Source organism: Onychostoma macrolepis, chromosome 03, assembly GCF_012432095.1.
Source record: "Onychostoma macrolepis isolate SWU-2019 chromosome 03, ASM1243209v1, whole genome shotgun sequence".
Taxonomy (NCBI): Eukaryota; Metazoa; Chordata; class Actinopteri; order Cypriniformes; family Cyprinidae; genus Onychostoma; species Onychostoma macrolepis.
In genome coordinates, this window is record NC_081157.1 from 3,751,164 (window position 1) to 3,778,094 (window position 26,931).

Genomic DNA, 26,931 nt, shown 5'->3' on the forward strand with positions numbered 1-26,931 from the left:
AAAGACGAAACCCACAAACATTCTTGTTAAAGATTAGATCAAATCTCAGCCCTAGCCAGTAATTTTTTTTAACTGCTAGGCAGTAGCTACACTTAGCTAAAACTACCCAAGTGGTTTTTGACAGAAATCAAATCAGATCTGGCGAAGCATCTGGATGACACTATGTGGCTTGCGTCTCTGTCCTATTTGGTCAATATATTTGACCGCTTGAACGGCCTCAACCTGTCTTTGCAAGGCCGCGAAACTCATATTTTGCTCCTTGCAGACAAAGTGCACTGGGGCCCCAACTGCAATGAACCAGCTTTGGGGGGGCCCAGCTTGCAAAAGGTTGAGAACCCCTGCTCTAGGACAAGATCGTTTCGTTCTCCTGGGAAAAGTGATTTAGCAGATATTTGCAATTACTGTCAGGCTAAAGGTCATTGGAAAAATGAATGTCCAATGCTTAAATCTAAAGCTCAATATTCAGTGGAAAACAAGAAAATGAAAAGTACTGCTGACCAGCTTTTTAAAGATGCTGATTTCATTTTCCAGCAGGACTTGACACCTGCCCACACTGCCAAAAGCACCAAAAGTTGGTTAAATGACCATGGTGTTACTGTGCTTGATTGGCCAGCAAACTCGCCTGACCTGAACCCCATAGAGAATCTATGGGGTATTGTCAAGAGGAAGATGAGAGACACCAGACCCAACAATGCAGATGAGCTGAAGGCCACTGTCAAAGAAACCTGGGCTTCCATACCACCTCAGCAGTGCCACAAACCGATCACCTCCATGCCACGCCGAATTGAGGCAGTAATTAAAGCAAAAGGAGCCCCTGCCAAGTATTGAGTACATATACAGCAAATGAACATACTTTCCAGAAGGCCAACAATTCACTAAAAATGTTTTTTTTATTGGTCTTATGAAGTATTCTAATTTGTTGAGATAGTGAATTGGTGGGTTTTTGTTAAATGTGAGCCTAAATCATCACAATTAAAAGAACCAAAGACTTAAACTACTTCAGTCTGTGTGCATTGAATTTATTTAATACACGAGTTTCACAATGAGTTGAATTTCTGAAATAAATTAACTTTTCCACGACATTCTAATTTATTGAGATGCAACTGTATATATATATATATATATTAAATCGAATCCTGCTTCATCTTGTATTCTGCAGGTTTTTGGGTCCTGCTGCAGATGAAGGCTGTCAGTTTGTGAAAGGAATTGTGGGTAGAAACCAGTTACCCTGAAAGAGTTGGACCTGAGTAGACATGCACTAGGAGACACAGAAGTGAATCAGATCGCTGCTCTACTGCAGGATGAACACTGCCAACTCAACACACTGAAGTGAGTATTGATAGTTTATTTGAAATGTTTCATTACTCCTAATAGTAATGTTACTGTAGCTGATAATAATACTGTATCTCCTTGTTTGAGTCAGAGCAGTTTTTCCCTCAGTATTCAATTAAATTCAAGTTTATTTGTATAGTGCTTTTTACGATACAAATCGTCTACAAATATATTGTAGAAACTTAATATATTTAACTTATGGCAAAATTTGGTAATTCTGTATGTTGTCTGAGGGTTGGCATCCACTGAGGTCCTCTGAGCATCACAAAGAACCATTATAATGTGAAAAATTAAACAGCCAATTACAAAGTGGCATCAAGCTTTAAACAGTTGAGTAAGTCAGTTTGATCATGAGTCAATAATTATTTACAGTTACTGTAGAGAGAGAAAAAATATTTTCTTCTAGACTTTACAAAAATCAGTAAATATTTATGAAAAAAAAAAAACTTTACCTGAATAAGTATGAATTATCAATCAGAGGACAGAAGGCATAAAGTTTATGTACAAGTTTTTCAGCAAATTTTGGTCATAGTGATCATTTATAGGCCCTAGAATTTTGTGTATTTATGATATACAGTAGGCTATTTTCATAAATAGTCATTATACTTATTGGTCAACAGAATTTTACAAAGAATGTTCAGTTTAAGTTATGAGAAAACTATTATTATTATTTTTTTATTGTCTAAAATATTATAATACCCATTGCCAAACAAACATTGTTTTTTCAGTTAATTTATACCCCTAAAGGGACATTTGGAAAAATAAAAAAAAGAAGATTTTCACTTCTACTATTTTGTGTGCAGAACATACAACTATTGCGAACACACAACTATTAAGAAACTATTGCGTTTCCGGTTGCGTCACTTTTGCCATTTTACAAAGAGGAAAACAAGAGCATGGATGCGCATGAATTAGCCCAATTGAGATCTATTTTGGCCTTCAATATGAAATTTTGCATCCTCTTTGGGTGAGAGTAGTTCTCAGTGCCGCTGACTTGCATTTCTTTTGTAAAATATAGGTTTGTGTATGTTTAATTTAAATCAATAAAACTGTAAATCATTTTATTTTATGCAAAGCAAACTAGCCACGATGTCAGTCACCTAAACGAGCCGCATTGGTCTTTTCGCAATGATTAATTGTTTAACTTTACTTCTAAAATGCTTGTGTTGGGGAATAACAGTTTAAAAACCACAAATGGAATCAGGTGTTGGTTGAAATGAAGTCACGGAGTCAAGAGATGCGTTTCAATTGAAGAAAGTTTACTGAAGAAATAGTTTGCAGTTTCAGGCAGGAGTCAGCTTCAATACTCCTGATGGAGTTCGTAGGCCGCTCTGCGTACATGTCAAAAACAGCAGCAATTATATCCTGACAGAGGGTGCTAATTGCGTCAATACAAAAATCAGCAAATTCTGATTGGTTCTAAACCCAAGATAAACTTAGACAATTTCCACACATGGACGTAAAATGCTCCACACATATCTTTAAATGATTATCTCAGACGTCAGCAAATGGTGAAGAAGACACCTCAGCTTCAGCTCAGGATCCAGACAGGAGACAGTCTTCTTCTGACAAAGGGTGTGAATGCCTACACACACACACATACACAGAGCCCTTATCTGTTTCTTCAAGGTTTTCTTCTGCTAACAAGCACCTTATCGGTTGGTTACACACATACTATGCAGTCATCAATCTTGGAGAATAGAAATACAGGTTTGAACAGGAATTTTAATATCTGTTATTCAACATAAGAATATCCCAGTTCTCATCTCCACTCGTAGCTCACGTAAATGGTGGGTCAGCCTGACCCTTATCCTGGCCTTCTGACCCTGAAACAAAAATACACTCAGCAAGTGTTCACATTGCTTACTCGGACCACTTACTCTGAACACTTCTAAAGAGGACACACGCATACTTCAATCTATATAAAAATAGATGGTTCTACTTCTTAGTTTAATCATCACTTAACTTGATTAATAATCATACAGCAAAATAATAATAAGCAAAGGAATATAATATTATTGAGAGAAGGATATGATTGATAGGTTTCCACTCCATCCTCTCCTTCACTTGTTAAACGAGTTTAACCCTCTGGGGTCTTAGGGTGTTTTGGGGGCCTGGAGAAGTTTTGACATGCCCTGACATTTGTGCTTTTTTTCAGTTGCTTATGAATATATAAATGGCTAAAGTCTAATAACACTGTAAACAGCACAAACTGGGCTACAGTAATATGTTAGCAGCATTTATGTACATGATTGTGTTTTTGAGAAAGAAACATTTATGCGTGGTTAGTGAAAAACTACAATTTTGAAGTCACTGAAATAAGGCCATAAAACACATACAGAACATTTGTTCACAAGACTTTTGAGAACTGGATCTTGTACCCTAGTGTTTATGCTTCAAAATTATATTAAAATCATCTTGTTTACTTGCTCACAGAAAACAATATATTGATTTAAATTTTCTAAGACAATTTTTGAATAGAAAGGGTCTGTGCGAGAAGGCATCAACCTTCACATTCACAAAGGCCCGCATAATGAGCTTCATAATGAGCCATTCAGGCAGGTATGTGACTGAGAGGGAAGAGTTACAAGAAAGAATATGAGGACAAAATAAATTTAGATATTTTTGTTTGTAGTTTATTAAGAATATATTTAGCTATCACACAAAATAACTTGAGATTCACTTGCGAGTGCAGTTAAACAGTTTATTAGGAACAATCAAAGCTGTCTTTCAAAGCTGATTTTTAGCATCATTTTTCCAGTCACATGATCCTTCAGAAATCATTCTGATTTGCTGCTCAAAAACATTTATTATAATAATAATAATTATTATTATTAAAACACATACAGAACATTTGTTCACAAGACTTTTGAGAACTGGATCTTGTAGCCTAGAATTTTTGCTTCAAAATGATCTGAAAATAATCTAACTCACTCATTCAGAGAAAACAATATATTGATTTAAATTTTCTAAGTCACTTTTTGAGTAGAAAGGGTATATGCGAGAGGGCGTGAACTATCCTGGATAATGCTGTGACTCACACCTGAGAAGACAAAGACCCGCATAATGAGCTCCATAATGAGCCATTGAGTCAGGTATGTGACTGAGAGAGAAGAGTTACAAGACAGAATGTGAGGAAAAAAGAAATGCGTGTATATATATCACATGAAATAACTTCAGATTCACTTGCGAGTGCAGTTAAACAGTTTATTAGGAACAAACAAACAAATAAACAACAGAAGAGTCAAGACATTGTGGGTGCAATATCCAAAAGAGTGGCAGGAAACTGGAACCCAGGAAAACGGGAGACAGCAGAAACTGCATGAGAAAACACAAAACAGACGTGAGCAACACAATGAACGGACAAAGACAGAGCAAACATGGTGACAATACATACACTACCAGTCAAATTATTTAAACAGTAAGATTTGTAATGTTTTTTTTAAGTGTCTTCAGCTCACCAAGCCTGCATTTATTTGATCCAAAGTACAGCAAAAACAATACATTATATTTATTATAATATATAGGCCTACATATTTTTACTATTCAAAATAAATAAAGCACCCCCCCACACACACACACACACACTAAAATTAATAAATAAATTAGTGAGCATGTTGATAGGTTTATCATGAGCAACTATATTATTACATTAGCAATCACTAATATTGCCCACTGGATTTTATAGCATAGATGCACACATGCTTTGAATGTATTATCATACAATACAAACACAACATTTTATAACTGAGAAACTAAATTATTATTGTTAAGCTCGTTATAAACATGTTTGAGCAGGTATTTGCAAACAGAGTAGGCTACTTCACAGTAAAGATTGGTCTAAACTTTCTTAGACATTACTTTTATATCATTGTTTATAGAACATATTACTATCCTCACGTCGTGCAACATTTAAATGCAATGAAAGGTTGCCTATCATATTTCAAAATGTTGCACTCGATTTCACACATTTTATTCTGGAGTTATAGTTTGGGAACAGTTCAACTAGTAAATGCGTTCAACTTTGTCACAACAACACATTATCGAATGCCAATAAGAAACATTACTTACTCGGTATAAAATATCTCCTCCTCCGCCGACTCCAGCTGCGCTCGCGTTCTGTTTGTGAGGTAAACAAAGCTTTTTCCTCTCAGCGCGTTTCTGAGGTAAATACAAGGCTTATTCCTCACAGCATGTTCTTCCAAAACTGAAAAGTATCTGAGATGAACGCGTTGCTGCTTTGTTTATGGTGGTGTGGGCGTTTACATGTCGCGTGTCAATTTGTAATATCACGTGGAGATTTGTAATATCAATAGCGCGAGTAGCGCGTGGGCGTGACCTAATTAGAGATAATGAGACCAGACAGGAAAACTGGACACGTCCTTGGTTTCATACGGATTACTTTATCAAAGAATATTTGTTTTCAGTAAGACTTACTTCATTTAAGAGTAGACATGTCAAGCTTTCTATAGATATAACTCTCATGTCTCTGTGTTGAGTATTTGCTGAGTTACAGTTCATTTTAGTGACGTGTTTCTAAAAGCATTTTGCGGAGAGAGTGAAGACTGAGAACGCACCCTGTTTGTTTTCTTTATTCTTCAAAAGCACAAAGTTTAGTTGTTGTTATGAGTGTATAGAAATAAAAGAAGACCCCTTACAGATTCGAATGGTGTATTACTCTTATCTGTACGATCAAAAATGGCAGAGTAATTCAAGCTCATTTCGGCCTTATCAGGAAAATCTGCCTCAAAAAGCGTATCCGCGTTTGTCGACCCCAGAGGGTTAAGTGTTTCTGCTTCTTTCCATGGATTCAAGAAGAAAAAAACATAATCAGTAGTCAAGGAGCTTGTTTTACCATAGAATATCAGTGTAGTTGAACATTTGATGTTGGTACAGTGCTCTCAGAGGAAAATAGTTTGAAGAAAGTCATCAGGATTCATCTGTGGTGCAGGTATCTGATTCAATAAAATACAAACAACCAAAAAAAAAACATTTGTGAGCATGTTAATATCAGGAGCATCTGTGTATATATATAAAATCTATTTTTGAACAGAGTAGGCTAGGCTATTAACAATAAACATGTTCTAAATATACTTAGACTCGTAGCATTCATCATGTTACAGTGTTATGTTACACGGGCTGCCCCTTCTAACCCCTGGTTATCTGATGTTCTTCGTGAACATCGGACTAAACTCAGAGTGGCAGAGAGAAAATGGCGCAAATCAAACAACCCGTCGGACCTGAGTAGGTATCAGTCTCTGCTCTCATCTTTCTCTGCTGATGTCCACACTGCCAAATCCTCACATTTCCACAACAAGATCAACAGCGCTCCAGACATGCGTAATCTCTTCAGAACATTTAATTCTCTCCTCTGTCCCCCTCCACCACCTCCCACCACTTCTATTACAGCTGATGACTTTGCAACTTTTTTTACAGACAAAACTAGATCAATCAGTGATCAGTTCTCACCTCCACGCACACAGGACCCCCAACCAACCACATCCACTGCTAAAACTCCCATCTTCTCCTTCTGTCCCCTGACGGAGGCTGAAGTATCCAAACTTCTCCTCTCCAACCATCCTACAACATGTTCTCTTGACCCAATCCCCTCACACCTTCTGCAAGCAATCTCTCCCACACTCTTACCGGCACTCACCCACATCATCAACACATCCCTCCTCACAGGCATCTTCCCCACTGCGTTCAAGCAGGCTCGGGTAACCCCGCTGCTCAAAAAACCTACATTAAACACTTCTCTTATAGAAAACTATAGACCTGTCTCTCTCCTTCCATTCATAGCGAAAACACTTGAACGTGTTGTCTTCAACCAGGTCTCAGTGTTTCTTTCACAGAACAACAAACTGGACGCTAAACAGTCAGGTTTCAGGAGTGGCCATTCAACTGAGACTGCGCTTCTCTCGGTCACTGAAGCCCTGCAAATTGCAAAAGCCCATTCGAAATCATCAGTCCTCATTCTGCTGGATCTATCTGCCGCGTTTGACACTGTCAATCATCAGATACTCCTCTCCACCCTCTCATCACTGGGCATCGCTGGAATTCCACTTCGCTGCTTTGAATCCTATCTCACTGGTAGGTCTTTCAGGGTGGCCTGGGGTGGGGAGGTATCTACAGCACATACACTGGTCACTGGGGTTCCTCAGGGATCGGTTCTTGGACCCCTCCTCTTCTCCACATACACTACATCACTGGGTCCCATCATACAGTCACATGGATTCTCCTACCACTGCTATGCTGATGACACACAGCTCTATCTCTCCTTTCAACCAGATGATCCAACGGTAGCTGCAAGGATCTCAGGCTGCCTGGCGGACATCTCGGCATGGATGAATGAACATCACCTTCAGCTCAACTTGGCAAAGACTGAGCTTCTTGTCTTTTCCGCCGCTCCAACTCTACAGCATGACATCACGATCCAGTTAGGTTCATCAACAATTACCCCATCAACTTCGGTCAGAAATCTTGGTGTAATCTTTGATGACCAGCTGACCTTCAAAGACCACATTGCAAAGACTGCTCGATCTTGCAGGTTTGCACTACACAACATCAGAAAGATCAGGCCCTTTCTGACGGAGCATGCTGCACAACTTCTTGTCCAGGCCCTTGTCATTTCTAGGCTGGACCTACTGCAATGCTCTTCTGGCTAGACTTCCATCAAACACAGTCAAACCTCTACAAATGATTCAGAATGCGGCGGCACGACTGGTCTTCAAGGAACCCAAAAGAGCCCATGTCACACCTCTCTTTATCTCATTGCATTGGCTACCAATCGCAGCTCGCATCAAGTTCAAGACACTGATGCTTGCTTATAGAACAACCACAGGCTCAGCACCCGCCTACATGCACTCACTATTAAGAATCTACATCCTCCAGAAGTCTGAGATCTGCTAGTGAGCGACGCCTCGTGGTACCATCACAAAGAGGCTCAAAATCACTCTCCAGAACATTCTCGTTCACCATTTCTGGCTGGTGGAATGGTCTTCCCACCCATATTTCGGAGTGCTGGATCCCTGTCAATCTTCAAGCAACAGCTGAAAACTCATCTCTTTCGACACTACTTGACTTCACCCTACACATAAAAAAAAAAAACTCTTTCTCCTTATTTATTCCTTCCTTGCTAACTTGTACTTATTTAAACAATGCCTGAGACTTGGTGTTACAAGCACTTCGTTTGTCGGATTGCCTCTTCAAGATGAATCGCTTTATGTATTCCCCAATTGTAAGTCGCTTTGGATAAAAGCGTCTGCAAAATGACTAAATGCAACATGTAACATTTACATTTACATGTTACACTCATATTACTTTTATTGTTTTATATAGAGCATGAAAACATCATCGCGCCATAAGAAATTTAAATACAACAAATTGCCTTTCATATTCAAAATGTTTTACTCGATTTCAAACATTGTAGTCAGGAATTATAGTTTGGGAAAAACCCAACTATGATAGCCTAGTATGTATGATTTTATAGTAGCCTATGATATGATTCTGCAGCCATAGACTCACGCATGCTTTGTACTATAAAAGGATGTAGCCTACTTTGTACTATAAAAAAGGATATTTTATATCTGAGAAACTAATTATTATTGTTTAGCATGCTATTAAAATATATTTGTGAACAGAGTATTAATAATAAACATGGTTTAAACATTCTTAGACGCGTAGCATTCATCATGTTGTAGTTTGGGAAAAACCCAACTAACTGTTAGTAAATGTGTTCAAGTTTATGTCACAATAACACGTTAACTAATGCAAAAAAGAAACATTACTTACTCATCAGATTGATCTCCTCTACTGGATGAAACCTTATTCTTCTTTTGAGGGAAATCCTGCCTTTACTCAGCGTGTCTTCTTCCAGAAACGAACAGTAGCCGCCATGAAGGATCTCCTCACTTTTTGTTTGTGTTGGCCGTTTGCACGTGCGCACGTCCCACGTGGATATTTACATATGAACGGCGCGAGCCACGAGGGGGCGGGATCACATTAGAGATAATGAGTTAAACGGGAAAGACTGAACATCGTGTTGGTTTCATACGGATTACTTCATCACAGAATATTTGTTTTCGATAAGACACTTCAAGCTTTCTATAGATATATTTATCATGTGTCTGTGTGAAGTATTTGCTGAGTTTCAGTTCATTTTAGTGACGCATTTCAAAAAGCAGTTCGCAGAGAGAGTGAAGATTGAGAACGCACCGTTTGTTTTCTTTATTTTTTAAAAGCACAAAGTTTAGTTGTTATTATGAGCGTATACAAATGAAAGTAGACCCCTTACAGATTCAAATGGTGTATTGCTCTTATCTGTACGATCAAAAATGGCAGAGTAATTCAAGCTCTTTTCGGCCTTATCAGGAAAATCTGCCACAAAGCGGATCCAAGTGGATGCTGCACACTGGTGGCGGATGAGGAGACCCCCCCCTCACCCCCTCACAATGTAAAGCGCTTTGAGTGCCTAGAAAAGCACTATATAAATGTAAGGAATTAATTATCCGCGTTTGTCGACCCCAGAGGATTAAATCTGCAGCAGAGTCAGATTGTGCAAAGGACTCATCTGGTTCCTGTGGTCTTGTCCTGATGGCTGTCTAGGAGACAGGGTCTTAAGTGGGGATCAGTCTTTGGGGCTCATCTAGTTGTCCTGGTCTCCGCTGACGTTCAGGACTGTAGAGGTCATCTCTAGGTGCTGATCCACCATCTGATCTGGATACGGACTGGATCCAGGTGGCTGGAGTGACCATCTGATCTGGATACAGTCAGGGGGCCAGTTCTCCTCTGGCCAGACAAAACCTGAAGTTCAATTTCAACCGCAGCCATGTAAGATTGTGTAAAGGGCTTATCTGATTCCCGTGGTATTTTTTTTTTTAATACTATTTATTTTAGAATATATTTATTCATTTTTCATATTTGTATATTATTATGTTTTAATTAAAGTTTTAGAGTGTGTCTGCTTCCCGAACACTGTTAGGTAGATTGTTCCAGAGTTTCGCCCCTTTAAACGCGGAACACCTCCTCGTGGCAAGGCAGTGACAAGGACCTCTCCCTGTCACCCCCTGCAGCCTGCGTGTGTCCTAGGTAGTGCCCCAACATATGTCCTTCCTCTTTAACCAGAGCCAAAAGCTTCCCTTCTCGGCTCTTTCAACCAGATCTTTGAGGGCCTTTTCGAAAGCTAGCTTCAGACACTCCAAGGTCTCTCATGAGGTGAACAACTGATGTCCCCACGAAGACACGGCATCCCACCTCTTCCAGGTAAATAGTGGTTTTCCATCCCGCCTCGCTGCACTCAGCCACGAGATCATCGTATTTCAGTCTCTTCCTCTCCCATGCAGCCTCCATTCCCGCCTCCCACGGAATGGTTAACTCAACAAGGAGTACAGTTTTGGAGCTGCTGGACCACATTACAACATCTGCACACAGGCTTGTGCAGGTGATCTCGTGGGGAACTGGAGCTTTCTGTCGAAATCAACTCTCATGCTGCAGTTCTGGGTCGAGAGGGTCGGTCTCCGTTGTACTCTCGGAGTGGCCGTTGTGCCACCTCCCCCTTCTTGGACAAACTGGATGTGACGGTCTGCTGGTGCAGAGTGCCCTCTGCTCGCTTCCTGCCTCTGTCACTCCAGGATCTCTGCCAGCCTTCTAAGGACCTGGTCTTGCCGCTATCTGTAGTGGCCTTGGGAGAGTGCTGTCTTGCAGCCTGACAGGATGTGATGGAGGCTTGCATTCGGGGTGTTGCAAAGAGAGCACCATTTGTCCTGGCCAGACCACAGGCACAGGTTCTGCGGAAAGGGGAGTGTGTCGTACGTTGCCCTAATCAAAAAACTGAGCCTTGCCTGCGGGATCTTCCAGAGGTCTGCCAAGCTGATGTTTCTAGCTACCACGCCCTCCCACGTTGTCCAGTTTCTCTGGCATCCCTGGGCTACGGCCTTGACCTTTTGACGCTTGTTCTCTAAGTTCATCACCTCGACAACAACCAACTCCTTCCTCTCTTTCCTGCTGGCCTTGGACCAGAACTTTGGAGCTTTTCCATACCCAAGTCCTGCCCTTTCTGCTTGAACTCTGCCAATGGTCTCTTTTTGCTGTAGCCTGCTCGTTGCCTGGTCAACTTCGGCGTGGGCTTTCCATTTCCAGCCAGTGCAGATCTGGACGTTAGCATCCCTCACTGACTGGTCAGTGGACCCCTTCGTCTCCGTCACAAGCCTAGATTTGTCCTGTTTGTAGCCCATGGTAACTGACTTTAGAGCACTGATCTCAAACTCAATTCCTGAAGGGCCACAGCTCTGCACAGTTTAGCTCCAACTCTAATCAAGTCAAGTCACCATTATTTATATAACGCGTTTAACAAAGCAAATTGTGTCAAATCAGCTTTACAGTATTAAACAGGGAAATAGTGTTTTGAAATAGTGTGTCGTTCTCCTCTGGCCAGACAAAACCAGCAGTTTAAATCTAGGCTGCAGCAGAGTCAGATTGTTTAAAGGACTCATCTGGTTCCTGTGGTCTTGTCTTGATGGCCATCTAGGTGACGAGGTCTTCGAAGGGGATCAGTCTCTGGGGCTCATCTAGTTTTCCTGGTCTCCGCTGAAATTCAGGGCTGTAGAGGTCATCTCTAGATCCTGGTCCACCATCTGATCTGGATACAGACTGGATCTGGGTGACTGCAGTGACCATCTGATCTGGATACAGTCTGGATCTGGTGGCTACGGTGACCTCGGAATAAGAAAGAAACAGACTAATATTAGCGTAGATGCTATAATGCAGCCTAACAATACTTTAACAGATTTAAATGATAGAAATTCGATAGTGAATTATGTGTAAGCCAGGTTAAAGAGATGGGTCTTTAATCTAGATTTAAACTGAGTGTGTCTGCCTCCCGTACAATGTTAGATAGATTATTCCAGAGTTTGGACACTAATCAGGAAAAGGATCTGCCGACTGCAGTTGATTTTGATATTCTAGGTTTATATTTTACGAGTTTTGAGATCGTAGCGGGCGTGAAGGACTATAATGCGATAAGAGCTCACTCAAATACTGAGGTACTAAACCGTTCAGGGCTTTATAGTTAATAAGCAAGATTTTATAATTTCTGTTTAAGATGGTCCCAAATTGGAGTTGACTTCGTGACTGACCTCCCCAACTCCGATAGTAATACATGTGTCCTGGTGGTTGTTGACCGCTTTTCAAAGGCCTGCAAGTTGATTCCCCTCAAAGGTCTCCCTACTGCTCTAGAAACCGCCGAATGCCTCTTCAATCACATCTTCAGCAACTACGGTCTCCCGGAGGAGATTGTCTCGGACCGGGGTTCCACAATTCACCTCACATGTCTGGAAAGCCTTCTTCCAGCTAATGGGAGTCACTGTGAGCTTGTCCTCTGGCTACCATCCACAGACAAACGGCCAGACTGAACGTAAGATCCAGGAACTCGGATGTTACCTCCGGGCATACTGCCTTGACTATCAGCACAGCTGGAGCCGCTTCCTCCCCTGGGCCGAGTACGCCCAAAACTCCCTGCGACAAGACACCACAGGGCTAACCCCTTTCCTGTGCGTACTCAGCTTCCAACCACCGCTCTTCCCATGGACGGAAGAGCCCTCGGAGGTTCCAGCTGTGGACTACTGGTTCCGAGCGAGCGAGAGAGTGTGGGACTCAGTTCACGTCCACCTCCAACTCGCTGTGCGGAGGCATGAGACCTTCGCAGATGCCCGCCACTTCAACAACCCCTCATACCAACCTGGAAACAAGGCATGGCTGTCCACCCAGGATCTGCACCTCCGCCGGCCTTGTAGAAAGCTGAGTCCCCGCTACATTGGTCCGTTCCCCATACAGACGCAGATCAACGTGGTCACCTACCAACTCCAACTCCCACCAAGGTACCGCATTCACCCTCCTTAAAACGTTCTCTCCCTGTGCACCAGGGCCCACCGAGCTGGTGAAACCTCCTCCTCCAGAGATCCTGGACCAGCCCTCCATCTACCAGGTCCAGGACATTCTGGATTGCCAGCGACGGGGTGACCGGCTAGAGTATCTCATAGACCAAGAAAGATACGGACCAGAGGAAAGATCCTGGTTGGCCAGGGACGATGTGCTCGATCCGACATGGCTGGCTGAGTTCCACCGTATAGTCCCATCCTAATCATCCCGCACCCAGAAGCTCATCGCCGCTTGAGGGCATCAGGTGCCGCCCCTGGAGGAGGGGGTAATGTCAGGAATTCAGCACAGTCAGTCACCTCTGTCACCACAGTCACCAGCCCCGACACACACCAGATCCCAGTTACCTGGTTACTGATCACCCGCAGTACTTAACCACAGATTCGACAGCGCTCCAGCGATCCCGTTCTCCTCCGTTCCAGCACGATCCAGAGCAACCTGCAAAAGACACAGCATCAGCCATCACAGCTAAGAACCAAAGAACTGTCAATTGTTTCAGCTCACCTGCATTCAGCTTTCACGATATCATCCTGCAACTCTGTCAATAAACCAGCCTGTGTTCACTTTACCTCTTGTCTCCGGCTTGTGTTGTGACACTATCTATCTATCTATCTATCTATCTTCATAGCAACACTCTAGCAACCATCCAAACCAACCAAGCAACCACTCAGGGTACCCCAGCAACCGCATAGCAACACCTTAGCAACCACGCCAAGTACCCTAGCAACCACATAGCAACACCCTAGCAACAGCATAGCAACCACCCCAAATACCATAGCAACCGCATAGCAACACCCTAACAACCACCCAAAGTACTGTAGCAACAGCATAGCAACACTCTTGTAACCACCCAGAGTACCCTAGCAACTGCTTAGCAACATCCTTGTAATTACCCCGGGTACCCTAGCAACTGCTTAGCAACCATCCAAAGTACCCTAACAACCAACACAGGCAGATTTTGATAATTGAATGGAATATTTTGCATGTGATGGTCACACAATATTTTATTTTTAGAAAACAAAGAACTCAAGTCAAAGTCAAGTAATTATGTGTAAAATATAACTTTATTCAGTTATTGCCCATTTGGATCGCACTTAGTTTCTTGCTCTTGGGATCACTGGAACACACAAGCCTTTCCACCACATCAAAGTGGCGATCCTCAGAAAGGACATTCACTCTCCATTCATTCTTTATCTGACACATACTCGCGCACACACACAAACAAACATACCTTCCTTATGCAACACATTAACACACACATGCACACAAGAAGTAGACACAAAATGTGAAGTTCAGAAATATACACTGAATTTATTTGATTTGTATCAGCATTATTAAGTTGGCTTGAGAAATCCAACTTACTGAAATGCTATTTAAACTTATTATTATTAGGCTGGCTTGAGAAAGCCAATTTACTGAAATGCTATTTAAACTTCTTATGTTGGTTTGGCAAAGCCAACATATTGTTGTTATTCCCGTAGACTTACATTGGCTGAGAAAAATTTCACCCCTAGAGAAGAAATTCCCCTCAATAAAGGGAGGAGTCGTAATTCCATTCACTTTCACGTTAAAATACAAATAAATACATAAATTTCATTCACGCTGACAAGCTAATCCAACATATCTCATCATTACTAGGTCAAGGCTTATTAATAATGACTGTCTGATGGCCAGAGCAGTGTTCAAAATCACAGATCTGTGACTGCATTGATCAGTGAGAGCACTCTGTACGTCCTCGCAAAACTACAGCATTTGCACGTTTTACAGCCTTTTAAATCATAATATTCCAGCGAATGTAAACAATCCTTCCATTAGAACACAACAAGAGCTAAATTCAGGTGTTTGTGAGCCGTTTTTTTTTTGTGTGTGTAACTGAAAGCCTTGCGTCATGTTTCTGAGATCACGAGCTCACTGCAGCGCAGGGCAATGTAAAAAAAAAAAAAAAAAAAATATATATATATATATATATATATATATATATATATATATATATATATATATATATTTATAAATAAATTACAGGTCAAAAGATTGGATGCATTACCATTTTATATTTTTGCAAGAAGTCACTTATGGTCATCAAGCCTGCATTTATTTGCTCAAATTTTTAATGTGCTTTAAAATACATTTTATGCAATTCTGATTTATTATCAATGTTGGAAACCTGTGATACTTTTTTCAGGATTCTTTGATTAATAAATAGTTAAAAAGCACAGCATTTATTTAAAATATAACTTTTGTAAAAATATGTGTTGAAAAGCTTGGTCAATATTTTATTTTATTTTTCATTCAGCAAAGCTTTGCTAAATTTATAGAAACAGTAGTAAAGTAAAGATAGTATAGATCGATATTGTTAGAAAACATCTCTTTTAATAAATGCTGTTATTTTTTTTTTTTTCAGTGAACCCCAAAAAAGTATCACGGATTCCAAAAAAAATAAAAAAATATAAACAGCACAGCTGTTTCCAATATTGATAATAAATCAGCATTTTAGAATGATTTCTTAAGGATGACGCACTGAAGACTGGAGTAATGATGCTGAAAATTCAGCTTTGCATCACAGAAATAAATTATATTTTTAAGTATATTAAAATAGATAAACATTCTTTTAAATTGTAATAATATTTCACAATATTACATTTTTTTCTGTATTTTTGATCCAATAAATGCAGGCTTGATGAGCATAAGACACTTTCATAATGCTGCATAATTGGTAACAAAGTCCTTTCATGTCACCATTTAGCCAGCCTACTGTAACGGAGCAGTCGAGACGTGAGGCGAGCAGATCCAAGTGCAAGCTTTTATTAGTGTACATAGTCAAAACACAAGCAGGGTCAAAAACAACAGCAAACGGGTATGGCACGGGCAAGACACACGAGTAATCCTAGGGCAAGCGTGGGTCTTAGATCGGCAAACAATAGACCTTTTTTGCGCGGACGTCACGATTACGTCACCGCGCTAGCTGGAGGCAAAACAAACGGAAAACTGGAGGCGGCCAATTCAAACCAGCGCAGATTCAGCTACATAAGGAGCTTAAAATATCATCTTGTTGTGATGTTGGATGCAAGAATCTATGTAGTACAGGCTCCAATTTGAAATTTTAACGCATACCTGCTGCCACTCCCAGACAAAAAAACCGACGACAGCTGTTTAAACGAGATAAAACGAGCGGACTGGACAGAAACTATCGTCAGAAATGCTCGCGTTTGCAGCACACACTTCTTATCAGAAAAGGTTAAATAAAGTATTGACTTTTATTGTTATGGATTATGGTTTGTGTTACGTGTCTAAAGATTTCTTATGTATCTCACAACTATGAAATAATGTCTGTGTGCATGTGTGTAAAACAACAAACTGACGATGTATATGCTTAATCATCTGTAATATACATTGTTGTGATTGATAGTGGCTGGACTTTCTAAGAACTTAGTAAGAAAAAATAAAATACAGAAAGTTCAAAATTAATTTCTGGAATTTTTATTTCTAGAAACTATTCACATCTTCCTTTAAATGTACTGTATGTAAAGTATTGTAAACTTAACTTACACAATTTACAGGATGTATATACTTTAAAATAACTATTTGGCCATGATACATACATCTTCAAATAATATATCATCACATTGAATGTTTAACTTTTTGTATTTTGGCCCAGTTCACTCTCACATGACGTTAGCTGTAAAAATAGCCTGCTGAAGTTGAAATATACATCTTCATGACTAGATAGACACAGGTGAGTTTCTCTTTACTACTCGTTAGGTTTCTCTAAGGTTATATGCGACTCGAGTCACTCAATCGGAGGTAATCCTGTCAGATCGTCCATTCATGAGCATAGGGTCGGCCAATCTGACTTTGTCCGTTGAAGTTAACTTATTTAAATAACAATCATGGTCCTGCACAGTGAGTGACCTTACATATGCAGGTAAAATCGGATTTTCTCCAGCCATTGTTAAAAAACAAGGTAACCAAACTTCATAGCTAACGTTAGTGAAGCGGTCAGTGGAATCTTTCTGCCTCCAGCTAAGCCCCGCCCACAGAAAAACGTCACATTGTTTACTAACAGAAAAAGGGTCTATATCCAGAGAGCTTGACAAGATGGGTAGTCCGATAACGTGAGCACTAATCCAAGCAGGAGCGAACAGAATGCAAAACGACAAGACTAAAGAGAACCAAGGCAGGCTATAATCTTCAGGGCTGGCAGAGATCAGGAAATAGTCAAGTCACCTTTATTTATTTATATAGCGCTTTTAACAATACAGATTGTGTCAAAGCAACTTTCCAATATCAGAATAGGAAAATAGTATCAATAATGTAAAATGACAAGATTAAACACTCAATTTTCAGTTAAAGGCATTTCATTATTGAATTCAGTGATATCATCGTCCAGCTCAGTTCAGTTTAAATAGTATCTGTGCAATCATGTAGACAATATCGCTGGAAATTAAGTTTCCCCAACTAAGCAAGCTCCCTCTGTGACAGAATGGAGAAAAAAAACCTTGGGAGAAACCAGGCTCAGTCAGGGGGCCAGTTCTCCTCTGGCCAGACGAACCAGCAATTCAATTCCAACTGCAGCAAAGTCAGATTGTGTAAAGGACTCATTTGGTTCCCGTGGTCTTGTCCCGATGGCTGTCTAGGAGACGAGGTCTTCACTGGGGATCTGTCTCTGGGGTTCATCTAGGTGTCCTGGTTTCCGCTGACGTTCAGGACTGTAGAGGTCGTCTCTAGGTGCTGATCCACCATCTGATCTGGATACGGACTGGATCGGGTGGCAACGGTGATCTCGGAATAAGAAAGAAACAGACTAATATTAGCATAGATGCCATTCTTCTTACGATGTAACAAGTACATCGTGTGTTATGGGAAGTGTTCCCCGGTTCTGGTTGACCTAATTAATGCAGCCTAACAATCCTTTACGGATTTGAATATTAGAAGCGTATTACTGTATTATGTGTAAGCCAGGTTAAAGAGATGGGACTTTAATCTAGATTTAAACTGACAGAGTGTGTCTGCCTCCCGAACAGTGTTAGGTAGATTGTTTCAGAGTTTGGGCGCTAAATAGGAAAAGGATCTGTCGCCCGCAGTTGATTTTGATATTCTAGGTATTATCAAATGGCCAGAGTTTTGAGAACGCAGCGGACGTGGAGGACTATAGTGTGATAAGAGCTCGCTCAAGTACTGAGGAGCTAAACCATTCAGGGCTTTATAAGTAATTAACAAGATTTTAAAATCTATACGATGTTTAGTAGGGAGCCAGTGCAGTGTTGATAGAACCGGGCTAATATGGTCATATTTCCTGGTTTTAGTAAAAACTCTAGCTGCTGCATTTTGGACCAACTGTAGTTTGTTTATTAAACGTGCAGAACAACCACCCAATAAAGCATTACAATAATCTAACCTTGAGGTCATAAATGCATGAATTAACATTTCTGCATTTGACGTTGAGAGCATTGGTCTCAATTTAGATATATTTTTAAGATGAAAAAATGCAGTTTTACAAATGCTAGAAACATGGCTTTCAAAGGAAAGATTGCTATCAAATAGCACACCTAGGTTTCTAACTGATGACGAAGAATTTACAGAGCAGCCGTCAAGTGTTAGACAGTGTTCGAAGTTATTACATGTGGGGGTTTTAGGTCCGATAATTAACACCTGTGTTTTTTTTTCAGAATTTAGCAGTAAGAAATTACTCGTCATCCAGTTTTTTTATATCGACTATGCATTCCGTTAGTTTCTCAATTTGGTGTGTTTCACCGGGGTGCGAAGAAATATAGAGCTGAGTATCATCAGCATAACAGTGAAAGCTAACCCCGTGTTTCCTGATGATATTTCCTAAGGGTAACATGTAAAGCGTGAAAAGTAACAGCCGTAGTACTGAGCCTTGAGGTACTCCATACTGCACTTGTGATCGATATGATACCTCTTCATTCACTGCTACGAACTGATGGCAGTCAGATAAGTACGATGAACCATGCTAATGCACTTCCACTACTGGCAAAGTTTTCTAGTCTATTCAAAAGAATGTTGTGGTAGATAGTGTTGAACGCAGCGCTAAGATCCACTAGTGCTAATAAAGAGATACAACCACGATCAGATGATAGAAGCAGGTCATTTGTAACTCTAATGAGAGCAGTCTCAGTACTATGATACGGTCTAAATCCTGACTGGAAATCCTCACAGATACCATTTTTCTCTAAGAAGGAATATAATTGTGAGGATACTTCCTTTTCTAGTATCTTTGACAGAAAAGGGAGATTCGAGATCGGTCTATAATTAACTAGATCTTTGGGGTCAAGTTGTGTTTTTTTTAATGAGAGGCTTAATAACAGCCAGTTTGAAGGTTTTGGGAACATATCCTAATGACAATGACGAATTAATAATAGCCAATAGAGGATCTTTGACTTCTGGAAGCACCTCTTTTAGTAGTTTAGATGGAATAGGGTCTAACATACATGTTGTTGGTTTAGATGATTTAACAAGTTTATACAATTCTTCCTCTCCTATAGTAGAGAATGAGTGGAATTGTTCTTCAGGGGATCTATAGTGCACTATCCGATGCGATACTGTAGCTGACGGCTGTATGGTTACTAGGGATGTGCCCAAAGCCGAATACCATATTCGGAAAGGCACGGATAATTGCTTCAAAATGAATAACGAATTTATCTGAATAACAGAAAAAATATTCGGCATTCACAATCACATGTTTGCTGGAACAGCACTACATTAGTGAGGTCTGCGGTTGTTAAGATTTGTGCAATAATAATGGCTAGTACTGCTTTGATAGCTGTAACGGGGCTGACGAGACGTGAGACGTACGGATCCATATGCAAGCTTTATTGACAAGAGACGTGGTAATAACAGGCAGGGTCGATCAATGGCAGACAAGTATATAATAGGCAATGCACAGAGTTATCAAAAACAGGCATGGGTCATACGACAGCGAACAGTATCAAAAGGGGCTAGACAAGAGAGGTAATCCAAAACGTAAGCAAGAGTCCAGGCAGGGGAAAACACAATCCAAAACAGGCAAGACTAGGGAAACTAACAGGGCTCTGTAGGGCAGCGATAATGCATACAATACTCAGCAGAGAGGGAGAGAAAGTCCAAGGCTTATAAAGAGTGTCCAATGGGTTTTAGCTGTGTAATCAGTGCAATGTGTAATCTGTGACAGCTGTGTGATCTGTGCGATGGATGATGGGAAATGTAGTAGATGGTGAAGTGCAACAGTAATGTGATCAGTGCAATGAATGCTGTGGTGAGTGAGTGACCTCTGGTGGTGAGTGAATGGAAGTTCACAGACCAGATTCGTGACAATAGCATTTGACACAGTTTCGTACAAATAATATCATGGTGATCATTGTGCTTGTCTAACGAATGTGGTCTCCTCAGCAATAAGCTATCCGCACGCTCCTTTTTTGATTGCTGCCTGTCAGTGTGGCGAAGCAGTGTTGCCAGATATTGCTACAAAAAACAAACACAAACCAATCCCCTGAAAAATGGCCAAAATAAGTTTAAATCTTGTATTTTGCAAATAGGATACAGAATCTCTAACCTCAACCTTCATCTTCCCACTTTATTAATGCCCTAATTACTTTATTAACGCTGTTACATTAAGTATTAAAACAAGTCCAGCAACGCTTATAATAACTAGATCCGGCAACATAGAGCGGAGGCTGCACTTGCGCCATGCTCCTTCACTCCTGCGTTTCGCAGCTTCTGTGAGTCAGCCAAGTTAATTTATTCAGCGACATGATTTTAAAACATTTTTCATATGTTTTCAAATTTTATTTTTGAACATGAAACATTTACAGAGGTCTGAACCTCATCGCTTGCTATGGGCCTGGATGTGTAAAGTGAATGAGTGTAAACTATAGCCTATATGAATGAAATGAGTGCAAATCAATAGCCACATTGGGGTCTATGCGCGTCTCTCAGAAATCAAAGCTTTGTCTGGAATTATATCAATTCGACAAAAATATCCTAAAAACGGTCCTAACTTCAAACTTTTTCGAAATCCAACTGTAAAAACGCATTACATTAGCCCTTTTCCTGAATACAAGACGAAGAAAAGCGATGTTTGATCAAGGCTTTTGGAGGGTCCAAATGATTTGTTGCGCTCTGTTGATAAAATACTCGTAAATGATCACAGACTCCCGCAACACATGATCTAAGTTACTTAAAGTTCAAGCAAGCTTTATTGTCATTCTGCTATGAGTAGGCTACTGAACACTTTCTGTCCATTTCAACTTTTTTTCTACTAGTGCTCTTATTGAAGATTGTGGATGTTTGTCTCTTGTCAAATTTGTACACAAAGTTTCACTGGAAAATAAGAAGAATAAAGTAAGTTTATACAAGGCATATTTGTTAAATGAAAACTACGAACTGAACAGATTTGCATTTAAAATGGTATTTTCATGTAATTTGACGACCTTCCAGTTTAAGCCACGCCCACTTCCGGATCTATCCGAATACAGATACAGATACAAATAATGGCTCTGCTGCACACCCCTAATGGTTACCATTTTATCTCTGATAGTATCGATCTTGGAAGTAAAATAGTTCATAAAGTCATTACTGCTGTGCTGTTGGGAAGTGTCAACACCTGCTGATACTTTTATTTTTTGTTAATTTAGCCACTGTATTGAATAAATATAAGAATAAATGTTTGTTTTCTTCTAGAAGAGACGAAAAGTAATCAGATCTAGCAGTTTTTAATGCTTTTCTGTAGGATACTTTCCCAGTACTTTCCCGCCAAGCAATACGAAATGCCTCTAGTTTAGTTTTCCTCCAGCTGCACTCCATTTTCCAGGCAGTTCTCTTTAGGGCGCGAGTGTGCTCATTATACCACGGTGTTGGACTCTTATCCTTAATCTTCCTTAAGCGTAAAGGATCAACCGTATCTAAAGTGCTAGAAAAGAGAGAGTTCTGTTACATCAAGTTTTTCTGTGCTGTTGGATATGCTGAGGAATTGAGATAAATCAGAAAGATTATTTACAAAGCAGTCTTTTGTGGTAGAAGTGATGGTTCTACCATACTTGTAGCAAGGATTTTGTAGAATTTACAGTTTTAGCTATATGGAGGTTATGGCCTATATATCTAGGTTATGACCAGTGATGCTCCATGCCCAAGAGGGTTAAGGCAGTGCTGGAAAATAATGGTGGCCACACAAAATATTGACACTTTGGGCCCAATTTGGACTTTTTTTTTTTCACTTAGGGGTGTACTCACTTTTGTGGCCAGTGGTTTAGACATTAGTGGCTCTGTGTTGAGTTATTTTGAGGGGACAGCAAATTTACACTGTTATACAAGCTGTACACTCATTACTTTACTTTGTAGCAAAGTGTCATTTCTTCAGTGTTGTCACATGAAAAGATGTAATAAAATGTTTACAAAAATGTGAGGATTGTACTCACTTCTGTGAGATACTGTACATAACAAACGGGCATTGATGAATTATGTAATAGGCCTATTCTAAAATATAATCTATGGATTTGTTATTAAATCGACACACTAGCTTTGATTATTGATTAAAAAAAGTTTCAAATATTGTTTGGTTTATTTTTTTCCTCCGTCAATCTATTCACTGAAAGAACCATATATGGCTCGAGAGCCTAGATTTTCGAACAGACTGTGGAATATCAGTCGGTCAAGCAAAATGCACGCAACCCAGCAACGCCTCAGATTGACAGATGTAAAAAATAAACAGGAATTTTTCGACTTTTGAGCGATTAGTTGCCATTTTGTAGACATTGTCATGTTAATTATAATTCAAATGCATTTAAAAAACCCTCGGAAACAGCCATATTTATGAAAAGGTGCTTGACCTATTGAAAAACAATATGAATGAAATTAGTGTTTAATTTTTATCAATGACCGTTTTTGTTGTCATAAAAACCTTACAATACAAAATAACAAGTGTCTATACGAAATATTATCAAAACAACAACTGTTGTACTTTTGTCAACATTATATTGTTTATATATTATAATTTTTAAATAACCATTTAAAAAGTCACATAATAATTAATCATCACTGCTTAAAAATGTAAATCGAAAATTGAACTCTTAAAGCTAATCTAATCTAATCTAATCTAATCATTAAACATCATTCAAAAAATGTTGGCCATTTCATCTTAATGTTGTTCTGAGATGAATGCCATAATGCTAATGTTGTCCACACGAGGGAGCCACAGGATAGCAAATCCTTCAAGATCTGTTCAAAGACTTTGAAAATATTTCATTTAAGTGACTAAATAAAAAATGCATATAAATTCATTATATTTCCATAAACTTTAATAAAGCCCAATATAGTATGCAAAAACTGGAATCTTCTAAATACCGTTACTTTTTTTTTCTTATTTTAATGGTATTGACAATATATTTCTCAAGTTATAACACATAACTGAATGTACGTCCAAGGAACACTATATTAGTTATCTATTTTCATATTTTGCATATAATAGTAAGGCGAGGAAAGTTTATTTATATAGCACATTTCATACACAGTGGTAATTCAAAGTGCTTTACATAAAAGAAAATGAAATAATCATTAAAATAATAATCACAGCAATAAAAACAAGGAATTAAAAATAATAATAAAAACAAGGAATTTTAAAATGATATAGAAATTGATTTAAAATGAATTTAAAACAATTAAGAGAAAATGATTATACATAAAATACAGTGCAGTCAGTTCGGACATAGCACAGCGCTCATTCAACAAATGCACAGCTAAACAGATGAGTTTTGAGTCGGGATTTAAATGTGGCTAATGTTTTAGCACATCCGGGCCCGTATTCTAAAGATTCTAAGAATCCTTTCAGAGAGCTCCTAATTTAGCTTAACTAGGAGTGTTAGCTTAAAAGTGATTCAGGACCAATCTGAGAGCAACTCTGAGCGAGGAAAAACAAAAACATTTATCTTAGTGAGGAGGTGGGGCTGACCCCGTTGCTAGCTATGACACAGTCTTTTGAAGACTGTGATTGGTTGGTTGTCCAAGAAGGAAATAAAAGATTGCTTTTAAGAGTAGGGTTTATTATAAGCCTTCACTTTGAAATTACAGGCGTATTTTTTCCTGTTTTACCATACTCTCTCTCTCTCACACACACACACACATTATATATGTATATACTGTATATTCTTTTTTTTAATTTACCATGCTGTCATACTTAACGTATTTTATAGGAAATGAACAGCGACATAATACGTGCTGTAACAGACCCAAATCATCACTGCTGCATAGTTGCATTTTTCCAGTTGCCAAATATGTTAATGTGGTGATTACGTCCATTTTTGGCGTTATGGCATTTCAGCGCGGTGTCGGAGGTGTTAGCATGTCTTTAATAAGATTGGTCACAAACATGATCCCTGCATGATCTAATGTGTAGCATCTTATTAACTCGCCGTCATGCATTGTGTGCAACACATTTCTTCTCCCTCTTCAAGTTTCATCCATTTTCTCCACTGCTAAAGAAATTCTTAAGCCCCTTAAAAGTCCTCGTCCGTACTCCTAACAATTTTGGACCTTAAGACCTCTTTTAAGGGTTAAGATGCTTTCTGAATTACTTTTTTCTTTACTAGGATCTTTTCTTTCATTTTAAGAGGAAACACCCACATTTCTAAGAATTTTCTTAGAATTTTGTTACTAGGAGCAACTCTTAGCACTAAGATTTTTCATGAATACGGAACCCTGATCTCTTCTGGAAGCTGGTTCCAACTGCAGGCAGCATAATAGCTAAAAGCGGACTCCCCTTGTTTTATGTGAACCCTTGGTGTTTCTAACTGACTCGATCCTAATGATCTGAGTGGTCTTTTAGGTTTATATTCAGTGAGAATATCAGCAATGTATTTAGGTCCTAGGCCATTGAGTGACTTATAAACGAGTAAAAGTACTTTAAAATCAATCCTAAATGTAACTGGAATCCAGTGTAAGGACCTGAGGACTGGTGTGATATGCTCAGATTTTCTGGTTCTAGTCAGAATCCTGGCAGCAGTGTTCTGGATGAGCTGCAGCTGTCTAATGGTCTCGTTTGGAAGGCCGGTGAGGAGACCATTACAATAATCCACTGGTGATAAAGGCATGAACAAGTTTCTCCAAGTCTTGACTGGAAACAAAACATCTAATTCTTGCAATGTTTTTGAGATGATAGTATGCTGATTTAGTTACTGCTTTGACATGACTACTAAAACTAAGGTCTGTCTCTAGAATCACCCCAAGATTTTTGACTTGATTTTTAGTTGTACTCCCATAAGGACTCATAATTTACTTGCAGTTACACAATGGACATGTCTCTTTTCATCATCTACACAAACCATTGTGCTTGGACCCAGATGATCACCTTGAGTTAAACCGCATTGTTTCAGTTACCTTCTGTGTCTTCTCCCACAACGCTTCAGTGACAGGACTTTGAAATAGTAAACAGGGAAAACAATAAAAGGCATTACTTATTTCGCATCCAGCTAGCCAACTCTGTTGAAGCTGTTGTCATAGCCTAGTAGGCTTTTTTATTAGAATAGAAAATAGCAAGGGTCCATAGAAAAATATTCTGAAAACTATAATTGTTGCAGTTTTTTTTGCAGCAGAGCAGCTAAAGAACGCCGGACAAACAAGTACTCTGCCTCTTTTGCCCCAAGGCCACTCATGAAGGCTTGCCAAGCCAACATTTAAAGAGCAGCAGGTGCGTTGCATCTTCAGCTTTTCGTTTCGGAGCCAAACAGTTATTCTCTGCTGGAAGTGGTCTAAAAGAGTCTCTGCAGGATGATCTCTTTTGTATGTGAAGTGCAGCACAGCAGCGGGGTCAAATTCTCTGTTTTTCCTTTTCTTCTTTTGTTTTGCCTTTTTTGAGCAGAAAGAGCTGCAAAGGCCGTTCTCACGGCTGGTAAACGGTGCACTTTAAAGAGAGCGTAAAAGCTGTTTTTACAGCTGGTTAGAGAGAGTCATCTACGAGAGAGAGAGAGCACATGTCAGGCTGCACAATCCCTGTCTGTGTTGGCGCGGCCTTTCCCCTGCGTGCTTCAGCACTGATTAAAAGAGCAAAGTCCCTAAAAGAGCTTACACAAGTAGAGCTTGCGTCTTTTTAAAGATGACATTCTACTTGTGTGTTTCTGAATGCGGTCGTTACCTGGCACCGGGGGATGGTCATGAGCGCTGCATCGTGTGTCTGGGCTTAGCGCACGCTGACGCAGCGTTTGTGGATGAGTCATGTACCCATTGTGGGAAGATGACCATCTCGGAGTTGCGGTTGAGACTCCAGTTCCTGCAAAGGGGCAGAGTCCCAGTGCCGCTGCCTCATTCCAATCCTCCTCAGAGGGTTGCTGCAAGTGATGGCACTGGTGATCTGAGGATTACAGTGAGCGCGCTTCCTTCGGGGAACCAACCCCCTAGGAACCCTCGCTCCTCCTGCACTCCGCAGCCAGTAGAGCTGCCGGGGGAGCGCGGTGGGCCATCTCAAAGGTGTGCACCATCCGTATCCTTCGGTGCTCCTCCCGATGACCAGATGTCGATAGCTGCATTGGAGGGTGAGTCAGACTTTTCTGGCGATGATGTGTCAGCGCAGTTGCCTCCTTCGGGTACGGTAGCTGTGCCCGATAAGGATCCGGAAATGATGGCTATGCTTTCCTGGGCCGCCAAAAGGGTCGGGCTCATGTGGAATCCGGAAAAAAAACGTGTTCA

At 40.0% G+C, this 26,931-nt stretch overlaps 1 protein-coding gene across 9 annotated transcripts in view; it reads left to right on the forward strand.

Moving 5' to 3' along the window:
* LOC131536448 (uncharacterized) overlaps positions 1-26,931 on the forward strand; it is a 66,265-nt gene that overhangs the window by 18,579 nt on the left and 20,755 nt on the right. For 7 of the 9 annotated variants that reach the window (XR_009269963.1, XM_058769373.1, XM_058769369.1 and 4 more), the window contains one exon: positions 1,160-1,329. The gene's annotated coding sequence lies outside the window, so the exon portion shown is untranslated. Of the gene's footprint in view, positions 1-531; positions 822-1,159; positions 1,330-26,931 lie in introns of all 9 variants that reach the window. The other 2 variants (XM_058769370.1, XM_058769375.1) reach the window with 1 other exon arrangement.